This window comes from Drosophila mauritiana, unplaced genomic scaffold (genome assembly GCF_004382145.1).
Source record: "Drosophila mauritiana strain mau12 unplaced genomic scaffold, ASM438214v1 U_202, whole genome shotgun sequence".
Lineage (NCBI taxonomy): Eukaryota > Metazoa > Arthropoda > Insecta > Diptera > Drosophilidae > Drosophila > Drosophila mauritiana.
Window position 1 is genome coordinate 12,234 of NW_022881337.1, and position 15,091 is coordinate 27,324.

A 15,091-nucleotide genomic window follows, 5' to 3' on the forward strand; every position below is an offset into this window, starting at 1 on the left:
ATTACGTCCCTGCCCTTTGTACACACCGCCCGTCGCTACTACCGATTGAATTATTTAGTGAGGTCTCCGGACGTGATCACTGTGACGCCTTGCGTGTTACGGTTGTTTCGCAAAAGTTGACCGAACTTGATTATTTAGAGGAAGTAAAAGTCGTAACAAGGTTTCCGTAGGTGAACCTGCGGAAGGATCATTATTGTATAATATCCTTATCGTTAATAAACATTTGTTATAATACAAATAAATACAATTTACCAAAATAAAAATATTACAAAATGATTCCACGGAATCAAAAGTTAAAGTCAAAATAAAATGAAGATGGCTTTTATTTTATATGTGGGGCTTGGCAACCTCATAAAAAGACTTTAACATTATTAATGTTGTTGTGCGTATTTGTGGCAGTACCTACTACAACAATGGCGTTTCCTATAAAAACAAATTCTCGAAAATGGAAATCGAAGAAACTGAACAAAATTTGAAAGTAGAAGTCGAATTAAAATTAAAATAATTTTGAATGTGGTTCAAAATAAGTGTGTGTGTATATGGACCATAATATACACGCGTTGCGAATATGTATTGTTCATCTATGTTATGAGCATACGTTGGCTAATGCAACAACCTAAAATATACAATGTTGTACCTGTCATCCATCAGGTTAATGTTTTATATAAATTTTGCAGTATGTGTCACCCAAAATAGCAAACCATAACCAGATTTTTATGATACATAATGCTTATATGAAACTAAGACATATCGCAACATTTATTTTTAGGTATAAAAATAAAATTTATTGAAGGAATTGATATATGCCAGTAAAATGGTGTATTTTTAATTTCTTTCAATAAAAACAATATTGATATTATATAAAATGAATTTATAAAACTCTAAGCGGTGGATCACTCGGCTCATGGGTCGATGAAGAACGCAGCAAACTGTGCGTCATCGTGTGAACTGCAGGACACATGAACATCGACATTTTGAACGCATATCGCAGTCCATGCTGTTATGTACTTTAATTAATTTTATAGTGCTGCTTGGACTACATATGGTTGAGGGTTGTAAGACTATGCTAATTAAGTTGTTTATAAATTTTTTATAAGCATATGGTATATTATTGGATTAAATAATGATTTTATTCATAATATTAAAAAAGAAATGAAAAACATTATCTCACATTTGAATGTGAAAAACGAAGAGAAATATTTTCTTTTTCAATCAAATAATACTGAGAAATGTCTAGCATAAAAAAATTGAAATATTTTTCATCTAGAATTGTCTCTTATTAATGATTCGAAAAAGAAAAATCTTGGTTTTGTTATTATTCTTCGTTGGTTCGTTAAATGGATAAAAAATAACTTTGCTTACAAGAACTATTGGAACTATTTATAACGAATTTAATTGATTGTTTTATCATTTATATATAAAGAATTTATGGCAAAAAATAGTTATATATACAACCTCAACTCATATGGACTACCCCCTGAATTTAAGCATATTAATTAGGGGAGGAAAAGAAACTAACAAGGATTTTTTAGTAGCGGCGAGCGAAAAGAAAAGTTCAGCACTAAGTCACTTTGTCTATGGCAAATGTGAGATGCAGTGTATGGAGCGTCAATATTCTAGTATGAGAAATTAATGATTTAAGTCCTTCTTAAATGAGGCCATTTACCCATAGAGGGTGCCAGGCCCGTATAACGTTAATGATTACTAGATGATGTTTCCAAAGAGTCGTGTTGCTTGATAGTGCAGCACTAAGTGGGTGGTAAACTCCATCTAAAACTAAATATAACCATGAGACCGATAGTAAACAATACGGTGAGGGAAAGTTGAAAAGAACTCTGAATAGAGAGTTAAACAGTACGTGAAACTGCTTAGAGGTTAAGCCCGATGACCTGAATATCCGTTATGGAAAATTCATCATTAAAATTGTAATATTTAAATAATATTATTAAGAATAATGTGCATTTTTCCATATAAACATTGTAATCTATTGCATATCCCAAATTTATCATAAAATATAACTTATAGTTTATTCCAATTAAATTGCTTGCATTTTAACACAGAATAAATGTTATTAATTTGATAAAGTGCTGATAGATTTATATTATTACAGAGCGTTAATTTTTCGGAATTATATAATGGCATAATTATCATTGATTTTTGTGTTTATTATATGCTCTTGTATGATTAACAATGCGAAAGATTCAGGATACCTTCGGGACCCGTCTTGAAACACGGACCAAGGAGTCTAACATATGTGCAAGTTATTGGGATGTAAACCTAATAGCGTAATTAACTTGACTAATAATGGGATTAGTTTTTTAGCTATTTATAGCTAATTAACACAATCCCGGGGCGTTCTATATAGTTGTATATAATGTATATTTATATTATTTATGCCTCTAACTGGAACGTACCTTGAGCATATATGCTGTGACCCGAAAGATGGTGAACTATACTTGATCAGGTTGAAGTCAGGGAAACCCTGATGGAAGACCGAAACAGTTCTGACGTGCAAATCGATTGTCAGAATTGAGTATAGGGGCGAAAGACCAATCGAACCATCTAGTAGCTGGTTCCTTCCGAAGTTTCCCTCAGGATAGCTGGTGTTTAATATATATAAAATAATCTTATCTGGTAAAGCGAATGATTAGAGGCCTTAGGGTCGAAACGATCTTAACCTATTCTCAAACTTTAAATGGGTAAGAACCTTAACTTTCTTGATATGAAGTTCAAGGTTATGATATAATGTGCCCAGTGGGCACTTTTGGTAAGCAGAACTGGCGCTGTGGGATGAACCAAACGTAATGTTACGGTGCCCAAATTAACAACTCATGCAGATACCATGAAAAGGCGTTGGTGCTTAAAACAGCAGGGTGATCATGGAAGTCGAAATCCGCTAAGGAGTGTGTAACAACTCACCTGCCGAAGCAACTAGCCCTTAAAATGGATGGCGCTTAAGTTGTATACCTATACATTACCGCTAAAGTAGATGATTTATATTACTTGTGATATAAATTTTGAAACTTTAGTGAGTAGGAAGGTACAATGGTATGCGTAGAAGTGTTTGGCGTAAGCCTGCATGGAGCTGCCATTGGTACAGATCTTGGTGGTAGTAGCAAAAATCGAATGAGACCTTGGAGGACTGAAGTGGAGAAGGGTTTCGTGTGAACAGTGGTTGATCACGAGTTAGTCGGTCCTAAGTTCAAGGCGAAAGCCGAAAATTTTCAAGTAAAACAAAAATGCCTAACTATATAAACAAAGCGAATATAATACACTTGAATAATTTTGAACGAAAGGGAATACGGTTCCAATTCCGTAACCTGTTGAGTATCCGTTTGTTATTAAATATGGGCCTCGTGCTCATCCTGGCAACAGGAACGACCATAAAGAAGCCGTCGAGAGATATCGAAGAGTTTTTTTCTGTTTTATAGCCGTACTACCATGGAAGTCTTTCGCAGAGAGATATGGTAGATGGGCTAGAAGAGCATGACATATACTGTTGTGTCGATATTTTCTCCTCGGACCTTGAAAATTTATGGTGGGGACACGCAAACTTCTCAACAGGCCGTACCAATATCCGCAGCTGGTCTCCAAGGTGAAGAGTCTCTAGTCGATAGAATAATGTAGGTAAGGGAAGTCGGCAAATTAGATCCGTAACTTCGGGATAAGGATTGGCTCTGAAGATTGAGATAGTCGGGCTTGATTGGGAAACAATAACATGGTTTATGTGCTCGTTCTGGGTAAATAGTTTCTAGCATTTATGTTAGTTACTTGTTCCCCGGATAGTTTAGTTACGTAGCCAATTGTGGAACTTTCTTGCTAAAATTTTTAAGAATACTATTTGGGTTAAACCAATTAGTTCTTATCAATTATAACGATTATCAATTAACAATCAATTCAGAACTGGCACGGACTTGGGGAATCCGACTGTCTAATTAAAACAAAGCATTGTGATGGCCCTAGCGGGTGTTGACACAATGTGATTCTGCCAGTGCTCTGAATGTCAAAGTGAAGAAATTCAAGTAAGCGCGGGTCAACGGCGGGATAACTATGACTCTCTTAAGTAGCCAAATGCCTCTCATCTAATTAGTGACGCGCATGAATGGATTAACGAGATTCCTACTGTCCCTATCTACTATCTAGCGAAACCACAGCCAAGGGAACGGGCTTGGAATAATTAGCGGGGAAAGAAGACCCTTTTGAGCTTGACTCTAATCTGGCATGTAAGGAGACATAAGAGGTGTAGAATAAGTGGGAGATATTAGACCTCGGTTTGGTATCGTCAATGAATACCACTACTCTATTGTTTCCTTACTTACTTGATTAAATGGAACGTGTATCATTTCCTAGCCATTATACGGATATATTTATTATATCTTATGGTATTGGGTTTTGATGCAAGCTTCTTGATCAAAGTATCACGAGTTTGTTATATAATCGCAAACAAATTCTTTAATAAAACGATGCATTTATGTATTTTTGATTTGAAAATTTGGTATAACTCCAATTACTCAGGTATGATCCAATTCAAGGACATTGCCAGTAGGGAGTTTGACTGGGGCGTACATCTCAATAATAACGGAGGTGTCCCAAGGCCAGCTCAGTGCGGACAGAAACCACACATAGAGCAAAGGGCAAATGCTGACTTGATCTCGGTGTTCAGTACACACAGGGACAGCAAAAGCTCGGCCTATCGATCCTTTTGGTTTAAGAGTTTTTAACAAGAGGTGTCAGAAAAGTTACCATAGGATAACTGGCTTGTGGCGGCCAAGCGTTCATAGCGACGTCGCTTTTTGATCCTTCGATGTCGGCTCTTCCTATCATTGTGAAGCAAAATTCACCAAGCGTTGGATTGTTCACCCATGCAAGGGAACGTGAGCTGGGTTTAGACCGTCTGAGACAGGTTAGTTTTACCCTACTAATGACAAAACGTTGTTGCGACAGCATTCCTGCGTAGTACGAGAGAACCGCAGGTACGGACCAATGGCACAATACTTGTTCGAGCGAACAGTGGTATGACGCTACGTCCGTTGGATTATGCCTGAACGCCTCTAAGGTCGTATCCGTGCTGGACTGCAATGATAAATAAGGGGCAATTTGCATTGTATGGCTTCTAAACCATTTAAAGTTTATAATTTATTTTATAAACGACAATGGATGTGATGCCAATGTAATTTGTAACATAGTAAATTAGGAGATCTTCGATCACCTGATGCCGCGCTAGTTACATATAAAAGCATTATTTAATACAATGACAAAGCCTAGAATCAATTGTAAACGACTTTTGTAACAGGCAAGGTGTTGTAAGTGGTTGAGCAGCTGCCATACTGCGATCCACTGAAGCTATCCTTTGCTTGATGATTCGATAAATAAATGATTTTTTCCTGTAGCCAAACAAACACCTCGTCATCAATTTAGTGACGCATATGATATTGTCCCTATCATATAATTTTTGATATAAAGACTTTAAAGAATTATATCAAGTTGCCAAATACCTCGTCATCAATTTAGTGACGCATATGATATTGTCCTATCGTATAATTTTTGATATAAAGACTTTAAAGAATTCTATCAGTTGCCAAATACCTCGTCATCAATTTAGTGACGCATATGATATTGTCCCTATCATATAATTTTTGATATAAAGACTTTAAAGAATTATATCAAGTTGCCAAATACCTCGTCATCAATTTAGTGACGCATATGATATTGTCTCTATCATATAATTAATATAAAGACTTTAATGAATTGTGTCAAGTTGCCAACACCTCGTCATCAATTTATGACGATATGATATTGTCCTATCATATAATTTTTGATATAAAAAACGACTTTTCCCGTCATCCATTTAGTGACGCATATGATATTGTCCCTATCATATAATTTTTGATATAAAACTTTAAAGAATTGTATCAAGTTGCCAAATACCTCGTCATCAATTTAGTGACGCATATGATATTGTCCCTATCATATAATTAATATAAAGACTTTAATGAATTGTGTCAAGTTGCCAAACACCTCGTCATCAATTTAGTGACGCATATGATATTGTCCCTATCATATAATTTTGATATAAAAACTTTAAAGAATTGTATCAAGTTGCCAAATACCTCGTCATCAATTTAGTGACGCATATGATATTGTCTCTATCATATAATTAATATAAAACTTTAATGAATTGTTCAAGTTGCCAAACACCTCGTCATCAATTAGTGACGCATATGATATTGTCTCTATCATATAATTAATATAAAGACTTTAATGATTGTGTCAAGTTGCCAAACACCTCGTCATCAATTTAGTGACGCATATGATATTGTCCTATCATATAATTTTTGATATAAAGACTTTAAAGAATTCTATCAAGTTGCCAAATACCTCGTCATCAATTTAGTGACGCATATGATATTGTCTCTATCATATAATTAATATAAAGACTTTAATGGATTATGTCAGTTGCCAAACACCTCGTCATCAATTTAGTGACGCATTATGATATTGTCCCTATCATATAATTTTTGATATAAAAACTTTAAAGAATTGTATCAAGTTGCCAAAATACCTCGTCATCAATTTAGTGACGCATATGATATTGTCCCTATCATATAATTAATATAAAAGACTTTAATGAATTGTGTCAAGTTGCCAAACACCTCGTCATCAATTTAGTGACGCATATGATATTGTCCCTATCATATAATTTTTGATATAAAGACTTTAAAGAATTATATCAAGTTGCCAAATACCTCGTCATCAATTTAGTGACGCATATGATATTGTCCCTATCATATAATTAATATAAAGACTTTAATGAATTGTGTCAAGTTGCCAAACACCTCGTCATCAATTTAGTGACGCATATGATATTGTCCCTATCATATAATTTTTGATATAAAGACTTTAAAGAATTATATCAAGTTGCCAAATACCTCGTCATCAATTTAGTGACGCATATGATATTGTCCCTTCATATAATTAATATAAAGACTTTAATGAATTGTGTCAAGTTGCCAAACACCTCGTCATCAATTTAGTGACGCATATGATATTGTCCCTATCATATAATTTTTGATATAAAAACTTTAAAGAATTGTATCAAGTTGCCAAATACCTCGTCATCATTTAGTGACGCATATGATATTGTCCTATCATATAATTAATATAAAGACTTTAATGAATTGTGTCAAGTTGCCAACACCTCGTCATCAATTTAGTGACGCATATGATATTGTCCCTATCATATAATTTTGATATAAAACTTTAAAGAATTGTATCAAGTTGCCAATACCTCGTCATATTTATGGCTATTATTGTCCCTATTATATTAATATAAAGACTTTATATTGTTCAAGTTGCCAAACACTCGTCATCAATTTAGTGACGCATATGATATTGTCCTATCATATAATTTTATTAAAACTTTAAGATTTATCAAGTTGCCTATCGTATTAGTAATATATTTTTAATATAATAATAAAGACTTTAATGAATTGTGTCAAGTTGCCAAACACCTCGTCATCAATTTAGTGACGCATATGATATTGTCCCTATCATATAATTTTTGATATAAAGACTTTAAAGAATTCTATCAAGTTGCCAAATACCTCGTCATCAATTTAGTGACGCATATGATATTGTCTCTATCATATAATTAATATAAAGACTTTAATGATTTGTGTCACGTTGCCAAACACCTCGTCATCAATTTAGTGACGCATATGATATTGTCCCTATCATATAATTAATATAAAGACTTTTTAAAGAATTGTATCAAGTTGCCAAACACCTCGTCATCAACTACTATATTATGGTTGCGCCGACCTCTCATATTGTATTCTCTTATGTCTTCATAGGATTTTGGCAATTATACGAGTAAATTAAATATATACATATGAAAATGATTAATTATTATATGTATAAGGGAAAAAATGCTGAAATATTCCCATATTATCTAGTATTATAGAGGAAAGACCGTTGCCGACCTCTGATATTGTTCAAAAACTTATGTATTATATATGATTTTGGCAATTATATGAGTAAATTAAATAATATACATATAAAATGATTAAATATTATATGTATAAATGTATAAAGGAAAAAAATGATGAATATTCCCACATTATTTTTAGTATTTATAGAGGAAAGACCGTTGCTGACCCTTGATATTGTTTCAAAACTTATGTATTTATCATGATTTTGGCAATAATATGAGTAAAATTAAATAATATACATATGAAAATGATTATTATTATATGTTAAATGTATAAGGGAAAAAATGCTGAAAATATTCCCATATTATCTTAGTATTATAGAGAAGACCGTTGCTGACCTCTGATATTGTTCAAAAACTTATGTATTTATATGATTTTGGCAATTATATGAGTAAATTAATAATATACATATGAATTATTAATTATTATATGTATAGGGGAAAAATGCTGAAATATTCCACTTCTTTTAGTATTATAGAGAAAAGCCATTATAGTGAGAGGGTTTTAGTAGTGTAAACGACCGGGAATTACGACAGAGGGTTCAAAAACTACTATAGGTAGGCAGTGGTTGCCGACTCTCATATTGTTCAAACTTATGTATTCATATGATTTTGGCATTATATGAGTAAATTAAATAAGTATACATATGAAAATTATTAATTATTATATGTATAGGGGAAAAAATGCTGAAATATTCCCACATTCTCTTAGTATTATAGAGAAAGCATTATAGTGAGAGGGGTATAGTAGTGTAAACGACCGGAATTACGACAGAGGGTTCAAAAACTCTATAGGTAGGCAGTGGTTGCCACTCTCATATTGTTCAAAACTTATGTATTCATATGATTTTGGCAATTATATGAGTAAATTAATAATATACATATGAAATTATTATTATTATATGTTAGGGAAAAAATCTGAAATATCCCACTTCTTTAGTATAATAGAGAAAAGCCATTATAGTGAAGGGTATAGTAGTGTAAACGACCGGAATTACGACAGAGGTTCAAAAACTACTATAGGTAGGCAGTGGTTGCCGACTCTCATATTGTTCAAAACTTATGTATTCATATGATTTTGGCATAATATGAAGTAAATTAATATATCCATATGAAAATGATTAATTATTATATGTATAAGGGAAAAAATTCTGAAAATATCCACATTTCTTAGTATTATAGAGAAAGCCATTATAGTGAGAGGGTATAGTCAGTGTAAACGACCGGAATTACGACAGAGGGTTCAAAAACTACTATAGGTAGGCAGTGGTTGCCGCTCTCATATTGTTCAAAACTTATGTATTCATATGATTTTTGGCAATAATATGAGTAAATTAAATAATATACATATGAAAATGATTAATTATTATATGTATAAGGGAAAAATGCTGAAAATATCCCACATTCTCTTAGTATTATAGAGAAAAGCCATTATAGTGAGAGGGTATGTAGTGTAAACGACCGGAATTACGACAGAGGGTTCAAAAACTACTATAGGTAGCAGTGGTTGCCGACCTCTATATTGTTCAAAACTTATGTATTCATATGATTTTGGCAATAATATGAGTAAATTAAATAATATACATATGAAAATGATTAATTATTATATGTATAAGGGAAAAAATGCTGAAAATATCCCACATTCTCTTAGTATTATAGAGAAAAGCCATTATAGTGAGAGGGTATAGTAGTGTAAACGACCGGAATTACGACAGAGGGTTCAAAAACTACTATAGGTAGGCAGTGGTTGCCGACCTCTCATATTGTTCAAAACTTATGTATTCATATGATTTTGGCAATAATATGAGTAAATTAAATAATATACATATGAAATGATTAATTATTATATGTATAAGGGAAAAAATAATCATATTATATATGAATAATGGAAAAAAAATGAAATGTTCCTATAATCTCTTAATATATAAGAGAATAGCCGTATGTTGGGTGGCAAACGGAATTGAAAATACCCGCTTTGAGGACAGCGGGTTCAAAAACTACTATAGGTAGGCAGTGGTTGCCGACCTCCCGCATTATTCGAAATATTTATTTCGGATTATGTTTATATTGGTTACATACAATAAAGTATATTATTATCCGTACAAATTTGTTTCTCAGTTCTATAGAACACGGGACTTGGCTCCGCGATAATAGGAATATACGCTTTATAGATAATATCGTTGAAACAAAAGTCAAGTTTCTATTATATATAGAATAACAAATCGTTTCCATATATTATCGTTAATTTTTGGAGGCAGGCAAATATTAATTTATTACCTGCCGTATAGTTGGATTATTATATCGTTACGGTATAATACAAATATGGATTCTTATGAAAGAAATATAAAATTATATATTAAATGTGGAAATATTATCATATGCGCTTGGTTTTATGTTATATATTACCAGAGATATATATGAAAAGAGATAAATTTTAAATTTATCTTCAAAATGCAAATGATTTAACTTAATATTTATATTGGTTAAACCAAAAATTGTACATGTGTGGATACAATATTATGTATGTGGAAATAAAATGATATTTTATAATGAAATATGTATGTATAAAAAGATAAAATTATAGAAATATATATATTACAATAATTAGATGAAATTCTTGTTATATTGGTAAAACAAGTATAAATTAAAAATGAAAATATGGATTACGAATGCTATATAAAAATGGCCGTAATCGAATGGATTTTTTTTACTTATATATTTAAAATTTTACCCAAAGGCGAAATATTGAATTTTATTCAATATAATAAAAATCATGGAATTTATAAAGTGAAAAATCTATATATCTATATATCTATTATATTGCTTATTTCGATTCAAAATATATGAATGGAATATGAAGGAAAAACATTATTCTGGTTGATCCTGCCAGTAGTTATATGCTTGTCTCAAAGATTAAGCCATGCATGTCTAAGTACACACGAATTAAAAGTGAAACCGCAAAAGGCTCATTATATCAGTTATGGTTCCTTAGATCGTTAACAGTTACTTGGATAACTGTGGTAATTCTAGAGCTAATACATGCAATTAAAACATGAACCTTATGGGACATGTGCTTTTATTAGGCTAAAACCAAGCGATCGCAAGATCGTTATATTGGTTGAACTCTAGATAACATGCAGATCGTATGGTCTGTACCGACGACAGATCTTTCAAATGTCTGCCCTATCAACTTTTGATGGTAGTATCTAGGACTACCATGGTTGCAACGGGTAACGGGGAATCAGGGTTCGATTCCGGAGAGGGAGCCTGAGAAACGGCTACCACATCTAAGGAAGGCAGCAGGCGCGTAAATTACCCACTCCCAGCTCGGGGAGGTAGTGACGAAAAATAACAATACAGGACTCATATCCGAGGCCCTGTAATTGGAATGAGTACACTTTAAATCCTTTAACAAGGACCAATTGGAGGGCAAGTCTGGTGCCAGCAGCCGCGGTAATTCCAGCCAATAGCGTATATTAAAGTTGTTGCGGTTAAAACGTTCGTAGTTGAACTTGTGCTTCATACGGGTAGTACAACTTACAATTGTGGTTAGTACTATACCTTTATGTATGTAAGCGTATTACCGGTGGAGTTCTTATATGTGATTAAATACTTGTATTTTTTCATATGTTCCTCCTATTTAAAAACCTGCACTAGTGCTCTTAAACGAGTGTTATTGTGGGGCCGGTACTATTACTTTGAAATTAGAGTGCTTAAAGCAGGCTTCAAATGCCTGAATATTCTGTGCATGGGATAATGAAATAAGACCTCTGTTCTGCTTTCATTGGTTTTCAGATCAAGAGGTAATGATTAATAGAAGCAGTTTGGGGGCATTAGTATTACGACGCGAGAGGTGAAATTCTTGGACCGTCGTAAGACTAACTTAAGCGAAAGCATTTGCCAAAGATGTTTTCATTAATCAAGAACGAAAGTTAGAGGTTCGAAGGCGATCAGATACCGCCCTAGTTCTAACCATAAACGATGCCAGCTAGCAATTGGTGTAGCTACTTTTATGGCTCTCTCAGTCGCTTCCCGGGAAACCAAAGCTTTTGGGCTCCGGGGAAGTATGGTTGCAAAGCTGAAACTTAAAGGAATTGACGGAAGGGCACCACCAGGAGTGGAGCCTGCGGCTTAATTTGACTCAACACGGGAAAACTTACCAGGTCCGAACATAAGTGTGTAAGACAGATTGATAGCTCTTTCTCGAATCTATGGGTGGTGGTGCATGGCCGTTCTTAGTTCGTGGAGTGATTTGTCTGGTTAATTCCGATAACGAACGAGACTCAAATATATTAAATAGATATCTTCAGGATTATGGTGCTGAAGCTTATGTAGCCTTCATTCATGGTGGCAGTAAAATGTTTATTGTGTTTGAATGTGTTTATGTAAGTGGAGCCGTACCTGTTGGTTTGTCCATTATAAGGACACTAGCTTCTTAAATGGACAAATTGCGTCTAGCAATAATGAGATTGAGCAATAACAGGTCTGTGATGCCCTTAGATGTCCTGGGCTGCACGCGCGCTACAATGAAAGTATCAACGTGTATTTCCTAGACCGAGAGGTCCGGGTAAACCGCTGAACCACTTTCATGCTTGGGATTGTGAACTGAAACTGTTCACATGAACTTGGAATTCCAGTAAGTGTGAGTCATTAACTCGCATTGATTACGTCCCTGCCCTTTGTACACCGCCCGTCGCTACTACCGATTGAATTATTTAGTGAGGTCTCCGGACGTGATCACTGTGACGCCTTGCGTGTTACGGTTGTTTCGCAAAAGTTGACCGAACTTGATTATTTAGAGGAAGTAAAAGTCGTAACAAGGTTTCCGTAGGTGAACCTGCGGAAGGATCATTATTGTATAATATCCTTATCGTTAATAAACATTTGTTATAATACAAATAAATACAATTTACCAAAATAAAAATATTACAAAATGATTCCACGGAATCAAAAGTTAAAGTCAAAAAAAATGAAGATGGCTTTTATTTTATATGTGGGGCTTGGCAACCTCATAAAAAGACTTTAACATTATTAATGTTGTTGTGCGTATTTGTGGCAGTACCTACTACAACAATGGCGTTTCCTATAAAAACAAATTCTCGAAAATGGAAATCGAAGAAACTGAAAAATTTGAAAGTAGAAGTCGATTAAAATTAAAATAATTTTGAATGTGGTATTCAAAATAAGTGTGTGTGTATATGGACCATAATATACACGCGTTGCGAATATGTATTGTTCATCTATGTTATGAGCATACGTTGGCTAATGCAACAACCTAAAATATACAATGTTTGTACCTGTCATCCATCAGGTTAATGTTTATATAAATTTTGCAGTATGTGTCACCCAAAATAGCAAACCATAACCAGATTTTTATGATACATAATGCTTATATGAAACTAAGACATATCGCAACATTTATTTTTAGGTATAAAAATAAATTTATTGAAGGAATTGATATATGCCAGTAAAATGGTGTATTTTAATTTCTTTCAATAAAAACAATATTGATATTATATAAAAATGAATTATAAAACTCTAAGCGGTGGATCACTCGGCTCATGGGTCGATGAAGAACGCAGCAAACTGTGCGTCATCGTGTGAACTGCAGGACACATGAACATCGACATTTTGAACGCATATCGCAGTCCATGCTGTTATGTACTTTAATTAATTTTATAGTGCTGCTTGGACTACATATGGTTGAGGGTTGTAAGACTATGCTAATTAAGTTGTTTATAAATTTTTTATAGCATATGGTATATTATTGGATTAAATAATGATTTTATTCATAATATTAAAAAAGAAATGAAAAACATTATCTCACATTTGAATGTGAAAAACGAAGAGAAATATTTTCTTTTTCAATCAAATAATACTGAGAAATGTCTAGCATAAAAAATTGAAATATTTTTCATCTAGAATGTCTCTTATTAATGATTCGGAAAAAGAAAAATCTTGGTTTTGTTATTATTCTTCGTTGGTTCGTTAAATGGATAAAAAATAACTTTGCTTACAAGAACTATTGGAACTATTTATAACGAATTTAATTGATTGTTTTATCATTTATATATAAAGAATTTATGGCAAAAAAATAGTTATATATACAACCTCAACTCATATGGGACTACCCCCTGAATTTAAGCATATTAATTAGGGGAGGAAAAGAAACTAACAAGGATTTTCTTAGTAGCGGCGAGCGAAAAGAAAACAGTTCAGCACTAAGTCACTTTGTCTATATGGCAAATGTGAGATGCAGTGTATGGAGCGTCAATATTCTAGTATGAGAAATTAATGATTTAAGTCCTTCTTAAATGAGGCCATTTACCCATAGAGGGTGCCAGGCCGTATAACGTTAATGATTACTAGATGATGTTTCCAAAGAGTCGTGTTGCTTGATAGTGCAGCACTAAGTGGTGGTAAACTCCATCTAAAACTAAATATAACCATGAGACCGATAGTAAACAAGTACCGTGAGGGAAAGTTGAAAAGAACTCTGAATAGAGAGTTAAACAGTACGTGAAACTGCTTAGAGGTTAAGCCCGATGAACCTGAATATCCGTTATGGAAAATTCATCATTAAAATTGTAATATTTAAATAATATATTAAGAATAATGTGCATTTTTTCCATATAAGGACATTGTAATCTATTAGCATATCCCAAATTTATCATAAAATATAACTTATAGTTTATTCCAATTAAATTGCTTGCATTTTAACACAGAATAAATGTTATTAATTTGATAAAGTGCTGATAGATTTATATTATTACAGAGCGTTAATTTTTCGGAATTATATAATGGCATAATTATCATTGATTTTTGTGTTTTTATTATATGCTCTTGTATGATTAACAATGCGAAAGATTCAGGATACCTTCGGGACCCGTCTTGAAACACGGACCAAGGAGTCTAAACATATGTGCAAGTTATTGGGATGTAAACCTAATAGCGTAATTAACTTGACTAATAATGGGATTAGTTTTTTAGCTATTTATAGCTAATTAACACAATCCCGGGGCGTTCTATATAGTTATGTATAATGTATATTATATTATTTATGCCTCTAACTGGAACGTACCTTGAGCATATATGCTGTGA

The 15,091-nt window shown here is 33.2% G+C and overlaps 4 non-coding genes across 4 annotated transcripts; all 4 read left to right on the top strand.

Moving 5' to 3' along the window:
* Positions 1-877: 877 nt before the first annotated feature.
* LOC117149365 lies at positions 878-1,056 on the top strand. Its single transcript, XR_004460240.1, has one exon. It is a non-coding gene; the product is annotated as a 5.8S ribosomal RNA (ribosomal RNA).
* Positions 1,057-1,451: 395 nt separating this feature from the next.
* Positions 1,452-5,366, top strand: LOC117149369. The gene has a single exon (XR_004460243.1). It is a non-coding gene; the product is annotated as a large subunit ribosomal RNA (ribosomal RNA).
* A 5,494-nt stretch (positions 5,367-10,860) lies between these two features.
* LOC117149368 lies at positions 10,861-12,844 on the top strand. The gene has a single exon (XR_004460242.1). It is a non-coding gene; the product is annotated as a small subunit ribosomal RNA (ribosomal RNA).
* Positions 12,845-13,524: 680 nt separating this feature from the next.
* Positions 13,525-13,703, top strand: LOC117149366. The gene has a single exon (XR_004460241.1). It is a non-coding gene; the product is annotated as a 5.8S ribosomal RNA (ribosomal RNA).
* The last annotated feature ends 1,388 nt before the right edge of the window (positions 13,704-15,091 follow it).